Genomic DNA, 17,026 nt, shown 5'->3' with positions numbered 1-17,026 from the left:
TGTTCCTTGTATTTACTGTAAGAAAATGAATCTCAGAGTTGTATATGGTGACATATATGTACTTGGATAATAAATACACTTTCAACTTTTATATTAATAACAGCACAGAAGGAGACATTTGGCCCATTTATGCTACTCTGCAACTTATAGTCTTTCACATAAGCCCATCAACTCCCTTTGTTTTTGATTCTTCTTTCTATTAACTTACAGTAAAGGGTCATTTTGAGTTGCTATTTAACCCTTCAACACTCTTTCAGTGTACGCAAAGAAAGTGGAGCATCCAGGGACGGACCCATAAAGACATGTATATACTGTTCTGTCTCCAAACACAAGATCCAAGTCCTGGGAAAAGTGAGAGGATAGCAGTACTACTGCACTTCCATGGCAAGTCAGGAATTCATGTGCAACATTGGTTCTTTCCTGACTTCTCTTGCCATTTTTTCCCTCTTTCAGTTAGCTTGATTTTCTTGTCTCTTGCATCATTTTATTTAACTTGTTCTGATTTTCGTTCCTTTCCATTTCTACCTTATCCTCACCATGACGAAGAGCCATGCTTTGTTACAGCTTTAAGTTTTATCACGGCTGGGGACCGTCGTGCTTTTAACCGGGATCATATAAAGTAACATCATTTTGTTCTGCTTTGTCACACAAAGAAACAATTAGTCAGTCATTAGTCAGGCTTTCCATTTCAAATAAACAAACTCATTATCTGGTCTTATGAAAAGAAAAGGATATAGTATCTGTTTATAATATTGATAGCATTTAGAATATCAGATTTCCTGATAGGTTTGGAGTATTAAGTGTCACAACAATTGCGTGTAACCTCAATAAAATCAGAAGCTCAATTAAGCTGCATTGTCTCAAGTTTAGGTAACACTTCCCATCTCCCTAATGTTCTGGCTGATATACTTGCAATGAGAGTGTAACATAACATTCCTTCTCCTTGAACACCTGCCTCTAAAATACTTCAAAATGCAATTGTCGCTTCCAGACTTGATAATTCCAAAAAGTGTTTTGCCAGTCTCCCATCTTCCACCCTCCATAAATTGCCAACTTCTCTGAAGTCTGGCTGCTCGTGTCAATTATCCAAATATTCATTCGTGGCCTCATAGGGTTCCACTGATTTACCATCCGTACTCTTATTCCACAACACTTTTGCAAGTGATTCCACGGGTAATTATCCCACCATGACATTTACCTGTGATTCTGGTCTGTTAGCTGGAATTAATTCTCTTGATGTTTTTGTCTTTTTAAGAATCCATCTGTTCTATCTAACTTCTAAGTTTTTGCAATGAGCAGTTTCTTTGAGCTGATTTCTGTGCTCAAGGCAATAAATCATGGTTACTGTATTAATATAAGTAGCCAGTGTAAGTTGCCAAGCATTATCAAGGAGCTCCCACCCTTAGCACATTTTGAACACCTGAGAAAATATTGAGAATGGAGATAGCACAAAGTCAAGTCATTTACTATCATTTAACTATATACATATGATGGCATCTGTTAGTCTCGCAAGACCATGGGTTTGCGCCTGGAAAGTCTGGTGTCCTCTCCAGGGCACAGGCCTGGGCAAAACTATATACATATAAACCATCAAACGAGGCAACGTTTCTCCAAATCAGGGTGTAAAGCATTGTGGTACAAATAACACACATAACAAATAATAACTTATGAAAGTAACAATAAAATCTACAGATGGTTTATGCATAAATAAACAAACTAAAATGCATAAATTAAATATTGTAAGGTACACACCAGATCAAACAGATCAAACTTTGAATGCCATGTGGCAAGGAATTCAGCAGCCTAATGGCATGAGGGAAGAAATCGTACCCATCCTGACTGTTCTTGTTTTTATGCATCGGAGTCTCCTGCCTGATGACAGAAAGTCAAAGAGGATTCTGGATGGATGGGTGGATTCCTTAATAATACTTGGGGTCCTGCGTAAACAGCACTCTTGATAAATGTCCCCGGTGGAAGGCAGGGAGACCCCTTTGATCCTCCCAGCCATTCTCACAGCCCACTGTAGGGAGTTCTGGTCTGATGCTTGGCTGCTCTCATACCAGGTGGAGAGGCAACATGTCAGGGTGCTCACAATGGTGCTCCTATAAAATTCAGCTAAGATGGTGGGTGGGGGGGGGGCGTAGTGGGGGAAGCTCGCGCCTCAATCTCCTGAGGAAGTAGAGGCACTGCTGTGCCTTCTTGTTCAGGGAGGGACCACTGAGGTCATCCATGATGTGAACTCCCAGGAACCTGGTGCACTTAGCTCTCTCTACAGAGCAGCCATGTATTTGTAAAGAAGACACTCAAGAGGCTACAGATATTGGAATCTGTAGCAACAAACAAAATGGTGGACTCAAATGAAGTTTCTCAACCAAATGCAATTCCCTCCCCAGAAGCTGCCTGACCATTGAGTTTCTCTAGCACCTCGTTTGTTGGGAAATATCTGAGTCAGTTTCAATGTTTTCCTTTAAGAAGTGCAGGTTGGCATTAAGCTGAAACTTGGTATCATTTTAGTTATTTTGGGCCCTTATCTAAGAAATTATGTGCTGGCGTTAGAGAGGATCCTGTAAAAGGTTCACAAGAAAGATCCAGGGAATGAAAGGCTAAACATTTGAGGACTGTTAGCTGGCTCTGGGCCTGCTCTTGCGGGAGTTTAAAAGAATAAGAAAGGATCTCATTGAAACCTATCAAATATTGAAAGGCCTTGATAGAGTGGATGTGGAAAGGATGTTTCCTCTAGTGGGAGAGTCTAGGATCAGGAGGCACAGCATCACACATTCACAGGAGACAGTCTATATTCTATGTACTATTGTCTTTGATAAGTTAGTTTTAACCAGATTGTCAATGGCCCACATGGATGGCCTTGAATATTCAGAAATCATTCTCTATTGTGGGAGAAATCCTCGTCTGTGTGATTGTAAATAAAGCCTAAGTTTTATCAGTGGTTCAATAAATTCTTTTACTATCAGAGAATGCAGACAGTATACAACCTGAAATTCTTACTCTTGCAGACACCCACAAAACAGAAGAAATACCCCAAAGAATGAATGACAGAAAAAAACATTAGAACCATAAAGCTATCTGGTACATTTTAATACAAACTATAAATCTTTTAATTAACTATGCCTGGAGCATGGAATCTGGATAATGGCATTGAATGGCCTGTTTCTATACAATAAACTTTTTAAAACCTTAAGCTGGAATTTCCTGAGATTTATTCTGCCCTTATTCTCTTACTGTTCGTGAAGGAAAGTTGTGCCTTTCTGCCAAAAGTTGACATTTAGTCTGAGTGCATTCAGCCTTTATTTTCTTTCTACAGTAATAAAGCCGTAAGTATTAAACCATACAGTATATATATTCAGATTACTGCTTCTGATTGTAATTGTCTTAATTAGTTTATAGTCTAAATGTCTAGCAGGATTAAGTGCTGCTTAAAATTATTGATTATCTTAGAATGTAAATTCTTAGCAGGTTTCAAAGGTTAAGTGGTGGTCATTTTAAGCAAATAGCTTAGAAGTGTCTGGTCAGCTGGATTGGGAGGGAGTATTCACATTATGATCATATACAAATATGAATCATAAGCAAGATGAGGTTTTTCAGCACCTCGGGTCATTTGGAAAAATAATGAATGATCTGTCAATAGCATTGAATTCTCATTCCTGTATACCCACAATACTCATCCTTTCCATTTGCCTTTCACCAAACTGTCTACCTCTTCCTTAAAAATATTCTAAGAAATGGCTTCCGCTATGCTTTGAGGAAGATTTCCACAAACTTTCTGAGAGAGAAAAAAAATGACTTTAACTCTCTCTTAGGTAGATTGCACCTTATTCTTAAACAGTAACCCCTAGTTTTAGACAGCCCTTCAAGAGCACTCAGTGCTCTTCACACCCACTTTGTCAAGCCTCTTGGGATCTAATATAACCAAATTTGCTCCTCATTATTCTGAACTCCAGCAGAGCCAATTGTTGCTTTTTCAACCTTTCCTGATAAGCTAGCCCGCTCATTCCAAATATTAGTCTAGTAAAACTCCACTGATCATGTTTCAATGCCCCACCTTCCTTAAAAAAGGTCAAAACTGTATACGTATTGTACACCTTAATTCTCAGCTGTGTTGGTGCATGGCCTAGTGGATAAAACTTCGGTCTAGTGATCTGAAGGTCACTGGTTCGAGCCTCACCTGAGGCAGTGTGTTGTGTCCTTGAGCAAGACACTTAACAACACATTGCATCTGCGATGACACCAGTGCCAAGCTGCTTGGGTCCTAGTGCCCATCCCTTGGACAACATCGGTGGCGTGGAGAGGGGAAGGCCTGCAGCTTGGGCAACTGCTGGTCTCCCATACAACTCTGCCCAGGCCTGCGTCCTGGAAACCTTCCAAGGCACAAATCCATGGTCTCACGGGACTAACGGATGCCTATTAATACTATTATATATTAATTCTCAACTTGTCTTAATCTACCACATAATTTATAGAAAGGGAATGAATCTGATGGGATAATGTATTCATAGTTCAGAATAACATAACATTTATGAATAAGTCAATTGTACATTTATCAAGAAAATACATTTTTATATAAAACTAGCAAACTTAATAGTTATAAAAGAGACAAATGTTTCATTAACTGAAGTCCGTTAGTTATTTATTATACAAAATGTAATTGGGTGGGACAAAAATCAGCCTCCTGAACTAATTCGGGAATTAACTGTGTTTTAATGCAGTGCTGCAGGGCCAGACAACACATCTAATGGGGTACAGAGAGATTGTCCAGCCCAGTAAACAGAGGCCATAACGGACACCTGTAACGGTGCTTTGCAACAGTCCACTGTCCCCGCAGACTTCCAGCAGCCACCATTACCTCCAGCGCCCAAGAGAATGACGGTAACCAGCCTAAGGTACAGGGAAGATGTCAGGAGTAAGTTTTTAATGCAGGTGAGTGCTGCTGGCAACGGTGGTGGAGGCGGATACGATAGGGTCTTTTAGGAGACTCCTGGATAGGTACATGGAGCTCAGAAAAATAGAGGGCTATGGGTAACCCTAGGTAATTTCTAAGGTAAGGACATGCTCGGCACAGCTTTGTGGGCTGAAGGGCCTGTATTGTGCTGTAGGTTTTCTATGTTTCTAAATAGTTACCATCTAGTGGCACTGACCTCAACAATTCATGGAGTGTTTGGAGCAGCTGGTAATGCATTGTATAAAATCCCACCTTCTAGCAACATTGGAGCCTTATCAGTTCATCTACCACGCAAACCAGTCCACTGATGATGTCATAGCAGTGGTCCACTACTCTGCCTGTGCCACTTAGAAAATAGTGCCTCATAGTCCAAATAGTTATTAATCAACTTCAGCTCAGCATTTACCACAATCATCCCTCAGAAGCTGGTGGGTAAACTGTGCTCACTGGGACTCAGTGCCACTCTCTGTAACTGGATCTTGGACTTTTTGACAAAGAGAGAGCCCAGTCAGTCCGAGTTGGCGGCAACACCTCAAGCTCCATCGCGCTGAGCACAGGTGCCCCCTTCCCCCAGGGCAGTCAGCTCAGCTTGCTGCTGTTGACGCTGCTGAATCACCATTGCATTGCCAGAACCAGCTCAACATACATCGTCAGCTTGCTGATGATGCGACACTGGCTGGCCACATCAGCAAAAACTGATGAGCTGGCGGTCTGAGAGGTGTCAGAGAGGCTTGTCAAATGGTGTGAGAACAGCAGCCTGAGTCTCGACGTGGACTAGAGAAAAGGATTATCTATTTATTTATTTGCTCGAGATACAGTGTGGAACAGGCCCTTCTAGCCCAACGGGCAACGCTAATCAGCAACACACCTATTTAACCCTAATTACAGGACAATGTATAATGACTTATTAACCTGTATGTGTCTGAACTGTAGGAAGAAACCGGAGCACCCAAAGGAAACCCACACAGTCATGGGGAGGACTAACGAAGTCCTTAGAGATAGCTCTGGAATTGAACTCTGAACACCATCACCCCCAGCTGTAACAGTGTCACGTTAAATGCTACACTACTCTAGTTCACCTAAAGATTGTGGACTTCAGCAAGACGCGGGTCAACCACATTGCACATCATTTGCTCTGCCATGGAGAGAGTGAAGAGCACAAAGTTCCTTGGTGTACACATAACGGACAATCTACTGTACTGCTTCCTGTTTACTGCTCACCTGTGCTGCAAACTAAATGAACTTGGAATTATATTTTATTAACATATTTGTCATAATATTTTATTTTATGTACTGTGTGTGGTATATGTTTTGTGAGTGCATTGTGTTTTGGAGGAATATTCTTTTGTTTGGTTGTATATATATGTGCAGTTAGATGAAGATAAAGTTCATATTGAGCTTGAACTAAATTAATCAATATTGCCTCAGAAGGTGTATCACAGGTAGAGGAGACCCTGTGTAAACAATTGTGCAAGTGTTTTATATTAATCCCCTTCTTAGATAAGATCAGGTTATCTCCTTTACTGTTTGTAATGTTGGAGTGTATGCAGCTGCTAACTGCACCTTTCAGCTTTTCTTAAAGCACAACATCTGTTTCTCTGAGCTTTGTAATTTTCAAAAATTCTCACTGTTACACATCACTGAAAGACTCTGGGAAAAATATTTTCTAAAAAACAAATATCGTGATTACAAAAAAACCTCAAAGGTTATGCCTAATTATGTTATGCAAATAACATATGATATTAAAATGGATTTAGTGAATGACACAAAGTAGAATTTTTCTTCTTTCTCAGGCTGTCCTTAAATTTCCCCAGGATCACTCATATATAAATGTAAAGTCTCATTGCCACTATTTTCTTAAATCAACTGACAGCCCAATTTGTTACCTAATATCAATCATCACAAATATTCTCTTCAAAATAATAAATGTAGTATGAAGACTGAAAAATAAATACACCACAAATTTGATAAGAACTTTCCATTGCTTGAAAAATTGACGTAATAATTGGGATTTCAATTCGTAAATCTGTCAAAGCAATTGGTTTACAATTCTTGGATAGCTTTGAAAGGAAAAGGCTCTGAAGTTTTCCCTACATAAAGGGAAAGGAGAAGGAGAAGCAATTAAGGATTAGAGAATATTAGTTTGACTTATGAATTCCATATTATATATTATTTTACTGATTAATTTGTTTCACATGCAAATGAGCAAAATTTCTGATGACTGGTGACAAATTAAGCACATATATTTATATTCAAACAATATTGCTGTAATATTTCAAATCACAGATGTGGGGTTCTTAGAATGTTCAATTAACATGGAAGCTGGAACACCTGCTTGGCGTCTAACAATGATACTGATTTTAATTTAGTTATTTCACTGAATACATCCTTAAACAGAGGTAAATCATTGAAGATCTATGAGGTCCTAAGTATTATCGAAACCTTACAGCATTTTGTTGGTCTCTCCTTGCCCATTTATAATCAGAGTTATAGTCAGTACAACAGACCATGGGTATAGGCCATTCAGTGCAATGAGCCCATGCTGATCATGTGCCCACCAAGATGGTCCCAATTCCCTCAATCTGCCACGTGGGTTTCTCCCTCCTTGTACAGTACCTATATATTCAAGCTCTTCTTAATTGATACTACTGATCCTGTCTCAACCACCTCCTCTGGCATCTCATTTCATAGGTGTACTCACCGTTCTCTGTTGCCCCTCAGATCCCAATTAAATCTTCCCCCTTGCAGCCTAAATCTATGTCCCCTAGCTTTGGTCTCTGCTCTACCCTGGGGATCAAAACTGTTATCGTCCAGCTTATCCATGCCTCTCACAACTCCTCAATCTTCCACGTTTCAGTAAATGAAGACCCAGCCTGACTAAGCTCTCTCTATAACTCCAAACTTCTAGATCTGAGAATGTCCTCATAAATCTTTAGCAGAAATTTATTGATTTCTCGTGCATAGCATTAACAATCGGTCTATAATCAACTGTGAACTGTGGAATTTAAATCCCAAACTTCCATTGCACTAGTGTTGTCTAAATTCACCAAGGAAAGGCATGGTTATTTATTTAATGCTGTCTTCAAAGCCTAAATGCCTCATTCAGCATCAATATATTTTCTTTATCTGCAGTGACTTAATTAACTAAATTTCATTGTCTAATGTCAGGGTTCATTACATAAATATCAGCAAGTACCAGACCTATGTGTCAGTGTTGCCAAATACAGAAGTCCTGAGCTTCACTGACACTGTGCTGGAAATTACTTCTCAGTCTGACCTGGCGTAGGATTCAAGATCCCACTGAATTAAAAGGGGATTGCAGCACATTGCATTAGAAGGAAAAAGGAAAAAGTACTTTTCTATAATTATTTCTTTTTTTAATGTGTTTTATTTAGCCTCTTTTCTTTTAAAACATTTAAGTAATTTTAATTTATTTCAATCATTTTTAAAGTCCCAAATGTCGGAGATACAAAACACTTTGATAATCGCTCAAACGTTTGACAGCTGGCAAAGCTGGAGGTCAGAACTTATCAGCTGTCAAATCTTTTAAGAGTGTTCTGCGTATAGGCACTGCCAGGGGTTTTATTGCTACTGAGATCATATCACTCAAGTATTGGGTGCTTTTGCAGATCGAGTTTGGCTTTCCACATCTGGACCAGGTATCCTCTGGTTGTGCAGTGACTCTAGATGTGGGGTAGGGAAGACAAGTAGAGGGGGGGTTTCACAGAAACCAAGCAACACCTGACCTAATATCCTGGAAGGATTTCAATGGTCCTTTTCATCTGCACTCTTAAAAATTCTGCTCTTAATCGCTTTGCAATGCCAAAGTCATTTCACCTTGGCTTATGACATTGGCCATGTTTGTATGGTTGGTGATGCTTACCCCCACCTTTCACTGCTAGCTCAATCTTGTGTCTGGCCATGCCTCATTCCCCCACCTTCACCTCTTTCCACCTTCACTGGAATATAAAAACAAGCACAGTAGTACTATAATGTAAATTGTTTTGAATAATTACTGAATATTGTATGAGGTGAAATACTACAAGATACTGTGCTCTCTGCACATGGATCACTATACACATATTTAAGCATAGTCTGTTGAAGTTACCCATCCCCTTTTGTAGAATGACCACTCCAGAATTCTCCTGCAGGCAACTTTTTAAATTTAAATATCATTCGCTCTTTAAGTCTTATGATTTCAAATATAACTTGCTCCAAGTGTGTTCCCACATGCACAGAAATCGGTTGTGAGTCCAAGTTTCGGCATTGCAAAGTTTGCTGAATTCCCTCAATTTATGATGCACAAGTTATATCCATGGCGACTTGATTCACGCTCTAACCCTACCGGTCCTTTGATTATATCATCTTCATTCCTTTTGTGGTAAATCATCAACTGACTCAATTTAGAAAATATCATTTTGTCCAATGTCTGACTAAAAGCACAATGAAAAACATTCTGATAGAGAAATATCTGAGCTTATCGGCTATCAGTTTAGAGTAGAGGTTCCCAACCTTTTTTATGCCATGGACCAATACCATTAAGCAAGGATCTATAAACCCCATAGTCCATAGAGGAATAGATTCCTCTAGTAAGGGGTAGGAAATTTAGAGGGAATCTGAAGGGATTGTTCAGATAAGCATTATATCACCCTGGCGTGGAAGGTGAAATTTATATAGCTGTGTGCCATTGGCTAGATGGTAAATCTATGGAGAAGCTAGTTATTTTGAGAAGAATGAAAGCTTTTTACAAATGATTTCTAAAATCAGTTGATCATGATTGCCAGTAACTTTGAAGTGAATTGCTTTCAAACAGACCAAACAGGTACGCGGTGCAACTAACTTTTTTGTATGAGGGCAACCAAGGTGCTTAATGAAGAAAGAACAGTTGGTGTTGTCTACATGGACATTAGTAAGGTGCTTAACAAGACCTTTCATTATAGGTTGATCAGAAAGGTTAAGAAGTTTAGGAACCTAGATGTATTAATAGTTTGGATTCGGAATTGGCTTGTCCATAGACAGAGGATTATGGTAGTGGGGTGTTATTTTGACTGGAGGTCTGTGACCAGTGGTATATATACACACACACATACAGAGCGAGTGGGAGAGATATGACTCTCCCAAAGGAGGTGTAAGACACTCCTTCCTTCCACTAGCCTGCAAATTACCCTTGGACAATGTTTAGCACCTGCTTTGCCCCCTGATCAGCATCACATGGAACCATGTGGGTGGTCGCCCATCCCAAGTCCTAGTTACGTGACCACTGAAGACAGGCAGACAATCATGAAAGAGTATTGATAATGTCTGGGGTCACCCATCTTGTAAAGGCACTGCCCAGAAGAAGGCAGTGGCAAACCACTTCTGTAGAAAAATTTTCAAGAACAATTATGGCCATGGATAAGACCGTAATCACCCACATCATACGACATGGCATCTAATGATGATGTTACTATCAATGGGCATTTTATTAGGTACTCTTTTACCTAATAAAGTGGCCACTGAGTGTATGCCTGTGGTCTTCTGTTGTTGTAGCCTATCTACTTCAAGGCTTGACATATTGTGTGTTCAGAGATGCTCTTTTGCACACCACTGCTGTAATACATGGTTATTTGAGTTACTGTCGCCACCTGTCCATTCTCCTCTGACCCCTTTCATTAACAAGTCATTTTCACCCACAGAACTGCTGATTAGCTTTTTTTTTTCTTCATCAGTCTCTGCAAGCTCTAAAGACTTATGCACGAAAATCCCAGGAGATCAGCAGTTTCTGAGATACTCAAACCACTGTATATAGCACCAACACTTAGATCAAATTTCTTCCCTGTTATGATGATTGGTCTGAACAGCAAATGAACCTTTTGACCCCATCTGCATGCTTTTATGCATTGATCTGCTGCCACATAATTGGCTGATTAGATATTTACATTAATAAGCCGGTGTACAGGCATACCTAATAAAGTGGCCACTGAGTATATAAATGACTTGGATGGAAATGTTGATTAGTTACTTAGAACATTTTCAGATGACACTAAAACTAGTGAAGTTGTGGACAGTGAAGATGATCATCTAAAGATACATACAATATAGATGTATTGCACTGATGTTCAGAGGGATCTTGGATCCAAGCACAGAGCTCTCTGAAGGTGGCAAGGCAGGCAGACAGAGTGACACAGAAGGCATATGGCTTGCTTGTCTTCATTGCTAGGGCCATAGGATATGTGAATCGGGAACTCATATTGCAGTTGTATAAAAATTTGGTGAGGCCTCATGTAATTCTGGTCACCTCAGTACAGGAGGAATGTGGAGGTTTTGGAAAGAATGCAGAAGAAGTTCACCAAATACTGTCTAGGTTAGAGAGCATGAGCTGTAAGGAGACAATTTGTTTATTTACTCTGGAGTTTTGAAAGCTTACAAGAGACCAGACAGAAGTTCATGCAATTATGAGAGGCATAGATAGGGTTGGTATCTAGAACCTTTTTCACAGGGTGGAAATCTTGAATACAAAATGATATACATTTAATATCTGGCCCGACTTGGACATTAATATGTATATGTGTGGTTGTGTGGGAGTCTGTGAGTTGGTGTGATTTCACACACATGATGCTTTTAGTGGCATTTTGGAAGTCTATAGTGCTAGACTGAGTTCAAGTTTGCCTCCCCATATCTATGATAATCAGAATCATTTGAAAGCAATTGATTTGGACACAAAACATGAATTTTTAAAAAACCTTTTATACATTCCCATAAAAGTGAAATTATAACTTTGAGAAACTGTGATTATCAATTATTGAAATATTTTTCAGACTCTAGTAGCAATCATAAAAAAATAAATATTCTGCATATGATATTTCTGTAAGAAACGTAATGACTAATATTCAATTCCTGAAATAAAGTTCAATGATAATTTCAACAATAGAATATTTTATTTTGTAGCTTGATACTCTGCACACCTCCACTCCTCCACTGATTCATTTCTTCTTGCATAGTGGGTAAAAGCTTACCTTCTATTTCAGGTGACCTTTGCATAGTTTACAACCTTTTACTCCATGTTCTGATAGATTAAATCTATTCCAGACTATTAAACTCATGAGCTGCCCTTTAATGAAAGCCGTAAGTCAATTGATCTCTGCCAGGTGCTCTGTCTTTCTTTTTTTTTGGACCTTGATCGGTCAGGTCAGAAGCGCATATCCTGCTGAATATGCTTGGCCTGATGAATGGTGAAATCAGATACGTTGACCTATTATTCTTGGGTCCTGTTGTGCCGACTCTTTTTATGGGAGGTTTTCACATCTCTTGTCTCATCACAGTTTCACTGGAGATGATTTCTTTCTGCAAGATCACCCTCTTATCCTAATTAGAATAATACAAATGGAAGCAATTTATTTGGTTGCTCTGATCCCTTTCAGGAATTTGTCAGAGAAAAAGCCTGTCACGGAAATCTGCTTTCCTTAGTGAATTTAGGAAATTACGTCCCAGGACTGGCTGTCAATCAGCTTGTTGACCTGGCTGAGTTATGAGACTGGGACTGAATGTAGCATGTCAATATCAAGTGGTCATATAGACGGGCTTGGTATCCATTCCAGCGTTACGTATCAATCAATCTCAGTTGACCTAAAGACGCTGTATGAGTGGGTCAGAACTAGCTGTCGCTCAAACTCCTTTTCCTTAGTTGGGTTACTCAATGTTTGTATGCTGAATCATGAAGCAGAATACAGACAAGACGCATCACGCTGTGGGAAATGGTGACGTGAGGAGGAGGAGGAGGAGAGAGAAAATAGGATAACTGAACTCCAAATTTACATTTTCAAAAGTGAAGAATTCATTCATCATCCAAATCAAATGTGTCAGATAAATATGCATTTTGTAGTATCTCTTTTAATATATTCAAACTGTAAAGATGTTAGGGAAGTTAACAAGCAAAGCATTTTTAGTTTCTGGTTTCATTTTTGGATAGCCATGATATTCACAGGTGGATAATTCGAAAAATTCACTGTTTATCGTTGCAATCCTTTACAAACAACACTGCTTTAGACTAAATGTAAGCTTTAATAGAAACGTCAAGAACTTAAAGATTACAGTACTCCAATACTGTGGCGCATGTCTTTAATTCTAATTATGAAGCTAATCTCTGGAAATGTAATGAGCATATTGTCAAAACAGAGTTTCATTCAGGTTGTGTTTCAATGCTTTTTTTCAAGAGCACAGGAGACTGTTGGCTAAGCCCCAAAGCAGTGTTATTTCCCTTATGCTGATTAATTGTACAATGAATGATATTTAACAATAATATTCTTCTGAGTGGGGCTTGCCACAACAGTACGTCAATGATAACAGTTCCATTCAAGCCTAATTAAATACACTCTTGTGTTTGCAGGAAAAGAAAATGTTAACATTGTGAAAAGAGCTTTACTTTTATCTCTTACAAAGACTTGGAAGTGCTTTGTGTGTCAGTGTTTGAACGGAAAGATGGTTGGTGATCTTTGGAAAGACGATGGGGCACATTCTGCAAGAGCATACAATAGAAATCAACCAACTGGCTGATGTTTTTCAGCACACGAGTATATTAAAAATCTTGAGCATTATAAGACTGCTGGCTTGCTGATTTCCTTTTCATACTGTTTTTAAGGTTAGTCTCTTCAATGCCACTATCTATTATTCTTTAAGGAAATTCAGCTTAATACCAACATCCAAGGAATGGATGGTTGCACATTTTGACTGCAGTCAGCTGAATGGTTTATTCATTGATTTTAATCAGGGTCTTCGAAGGAATGGCTCTCATCATTGATAGATAACTAGGAGCCTATTCAGTTTATCTGCACTTGCAGCTTATTGATAAGGATTTTTTTAAACATTAAATCTGCAAGGCCTATTAATATTCTGAATGCTTGAAGCCACCAATGCACAGGGAGATTTTATTTGATTAGAAATTTCTGTGCAGTTAACCATTTTCACACAGAGATAAAATATCACGTTGCTTGAGAGAGTTCAGCTGGAATCTGATTAATAATATAGTTTGGCCATATTTGTGTAGTCAGTTCAGCAGCTTCCCTTTCCCTGACTTGTTGGTATTTTGTTAACCACTGGGGAAGTAACCTGGGACACTTACTTGCACAGTAGAGTAATATATTACACAGTTCTGGTCACTGTTCTCTTTATTCAAAAAGGACAAGCTATATTTCATGAATAGAATTAAAATCTACAGGGAGTATTGACATGGTAGTTTTTCTGATTGTGATGTATTGGGGGTTTTAAAATGTCACAGAAAGTCTTTGGCTGATTAAATGTCATGTATTTAAAGGTAAAGTTACATGACTATTAATGGCAAAGTTAAAGCACTGAGACTAGAAACTAGCAGTGGAAGAATTTTTCCTTGAATAACTAAAAGTGTCTAACAATGTGTGCCAAGGGATTGAGTTGGACCTTTCTTTCATTTTCTATAACCATCTATAACATTGAGGTTTAAAGAGAAGTGGGCAGTTGGACTAATCACCTCTCAGCTGATATTTTGTATCAACCATCTAAATCCAATCCCACTGACCTAATCCATCTTCATAACTCTGTAAATACATCTGCTTCAAATGTTTATCTACCATTTCTTTGAAAGCAGCAATGGTCCTTGATGCAAAGTATTCTACATAAAGATAAAGATTAGATTTATTTATCTATTGTGCATCAAAACATCGAAGCAGGCATAGAAAAATGCATTGTTTGTGTTAACAACCAACACAGCCACAAATACATGCTGGGGCAGCCAATAAGAGTCTCTTATGCTTCTAGTGCCAAAATAGCATGCCCACGGTTTACTAACCCTTACTAATCCATAAGTCTTTGGAAAGTGGGAGGGAGGCATATTACCCATGGTGACAGGGAGCATACACAATCTCTTTGTGGTGTTTGGGAACTGAACCACAAGTTCCGCTGCTGTGCAGTGTTATGTTAACCACTACTCTACCATGCCATGCACCATGAAGAACTATCTCTTAGCTTTTTCTCTTGACCTTCATGATGGAAATTTTCACTCCTCCACTCCAAGCTAGGTAAGCTACTAATTATGTCACTTCTTTGAAGGTTAAAAATCAGTAGATACCGGAAACACCCAGCAGGCCAGGCAGCATTTGCAAAAAGTGAACAGAGTTAATGTTTCAGGTCAAAAACACGTCTTCAGAATTAGAAAAGTGAGAAATACATGCTAACATCAAACTGCAAAATGGTTAAAGAAGAAAGGATAGATCAATTGGTGTATGTTTGATAGGGAGGGGTCTAGGATTGCCATAATGATAAGATACTTAAAAACAATCTGGTGGGTAGGTGGATTAATGTGGGTAGGGTCTTCAGTGTGAAACATTAACTCTCTTTCAGTATGCAAAGTCGCAATGGCATGTGCAATATTTGATCTATTAGGGACTGAGATGGGGCATGTGACAGAAGATCATATAGGGGAGTAAATTGCATCTAGTGATCATAATGCCATTAGATCCAACATAACTGTGGAGTAGGATAGGTGTGGTCCTCAAGTTGAAATTCTGAATTGGAGTAAGGCTAGTTTTGATGGGATCTGACATTGGATTGGGACAGTGAAGTTTTGAGAGCACAAAGCTTGTACATGCCTGTCAGAATAAAAGGTACAGCTAACAGGTTTAGAGAACTGCAATATTATTTGTACATAATAAAGAACTTCAGCTCCCAGTGGGCAATGTGAGAGGTTCACACAGAACCGGAATCTACCTGATTGTGTGCACATAGGGTTGAGCAGCAGTTCTGTAATAAATGTTCTGATGTAAATCCACGCCAAGTTTGTCTTTATTAAGAACTAACATAACATGGTTTCAGAAGACAGCGTGAGGTCTCAACACGGGCAGTAAGTAAATACAGTGCGCGACTGAGAAAGAGACTGTGTGAGTACAGAAGAAGCCAGCAGCAAGTAAAGTCAGACGCTGGTAACGATAGAGAGAAGCTGACCAGCGAGACGAGGGAGCACTTTGCTACCGAAGTTCAGTAATCATGGGATTCACCATGAGAGATTCAGGAGAGAGACTGAGAGTTCCCATCGTGGATAAGCGATGTCCTCCCATGCCAATGCAGTTGACTGGCAATCAAACTGATAACTGGAAATTCTTCCAACAACAATTCAATATATATTTAGCTGTTAGCAGAGCAGGAGAGAGCGAGGAAAAGTTGAACGGGTCTATCTATTCTGCATGTAATTGCCAGAGATGATTTGGATATCTGTAACAGCTTTCAAATTGATGAGACATCTTTTATGTTGGATACTGATAACAAAATTTGAGGAGTATTTTGTCCCAAGTAAAAACATCATATTTGAGAGATATAAGTCATTTTTCCTGTGACAAAAAAACAAGGTGTTAGCTAATACTTAGCTGAACTTCACACGCCAAGTAAGTCCTGTGAATTTTGAGATTTGACAAACTCGCCAGTTAGAGACAGAACAGTTCGCAGAACTCAAGATAATGTGTTCAGAGCAAGACTGCTGTGTGAAAAATATTTGATGCTGGGAAAGGCTATGAGTATATGGAGGGTAGCAGAGATGACACAAGCACAAGCTGAGGAGCTGTTGAGCAAACAGAGGGGCAGCACACAAGGCATTTCCCAAAGCAAAGAGAAAGGCTCAAACAACAAATGCAGCAAGTGTAGAGGCACTCATATTCCAAAGACATGTCCTGCTTATGGAAAGTCCTGCAATAATTGTGGGATGGAGAATAATTTTGAAAAGTGTTGCAAAGCTGAGGCTATCAAAAGAAAGGTGCACTCATTTGATGACAAAATGAAGGAATTCTTTGTAGATTCTCTACAGATTGCTGGTGCTGGTAAAACAGAATGAATCGTTCTAGTGACTGTGACTGAGACAGTAACCCCATTCAAGCTTAACTTTGGAGCCCAGGTGGATGATTATGAGATTCTCCCAATACAGAGCAAGATTTACCCAGTGAAGTTAGAAGCGACAGGCTATACTGCAGACAATGTTCCAGTAAAATGGGGCTGTATAGTGACCTTCAAGCACAAGAGGGAACAGCTAAAGGCCAGTCACAAGATGCAGAGAAAAGACTACAGCAAATATCAGGT

This window comes from Hypanus sabinus, chromosome 30 (assembly GCF_030144855.1).
Source record: "Hypanus sabinus isolate sHypSab1 chromosome 30, sHypSab1.hap1, whole genome shotgun sequence".
NCBI lineage: Eukaryota > Metazoa > Chordata > Chondrichthyes > Myliobatiformes > Dasyatidae > Hypanus > Hypanus sabinus.
Note: the sequence above shows the minus strand (reverse complement) of the source record.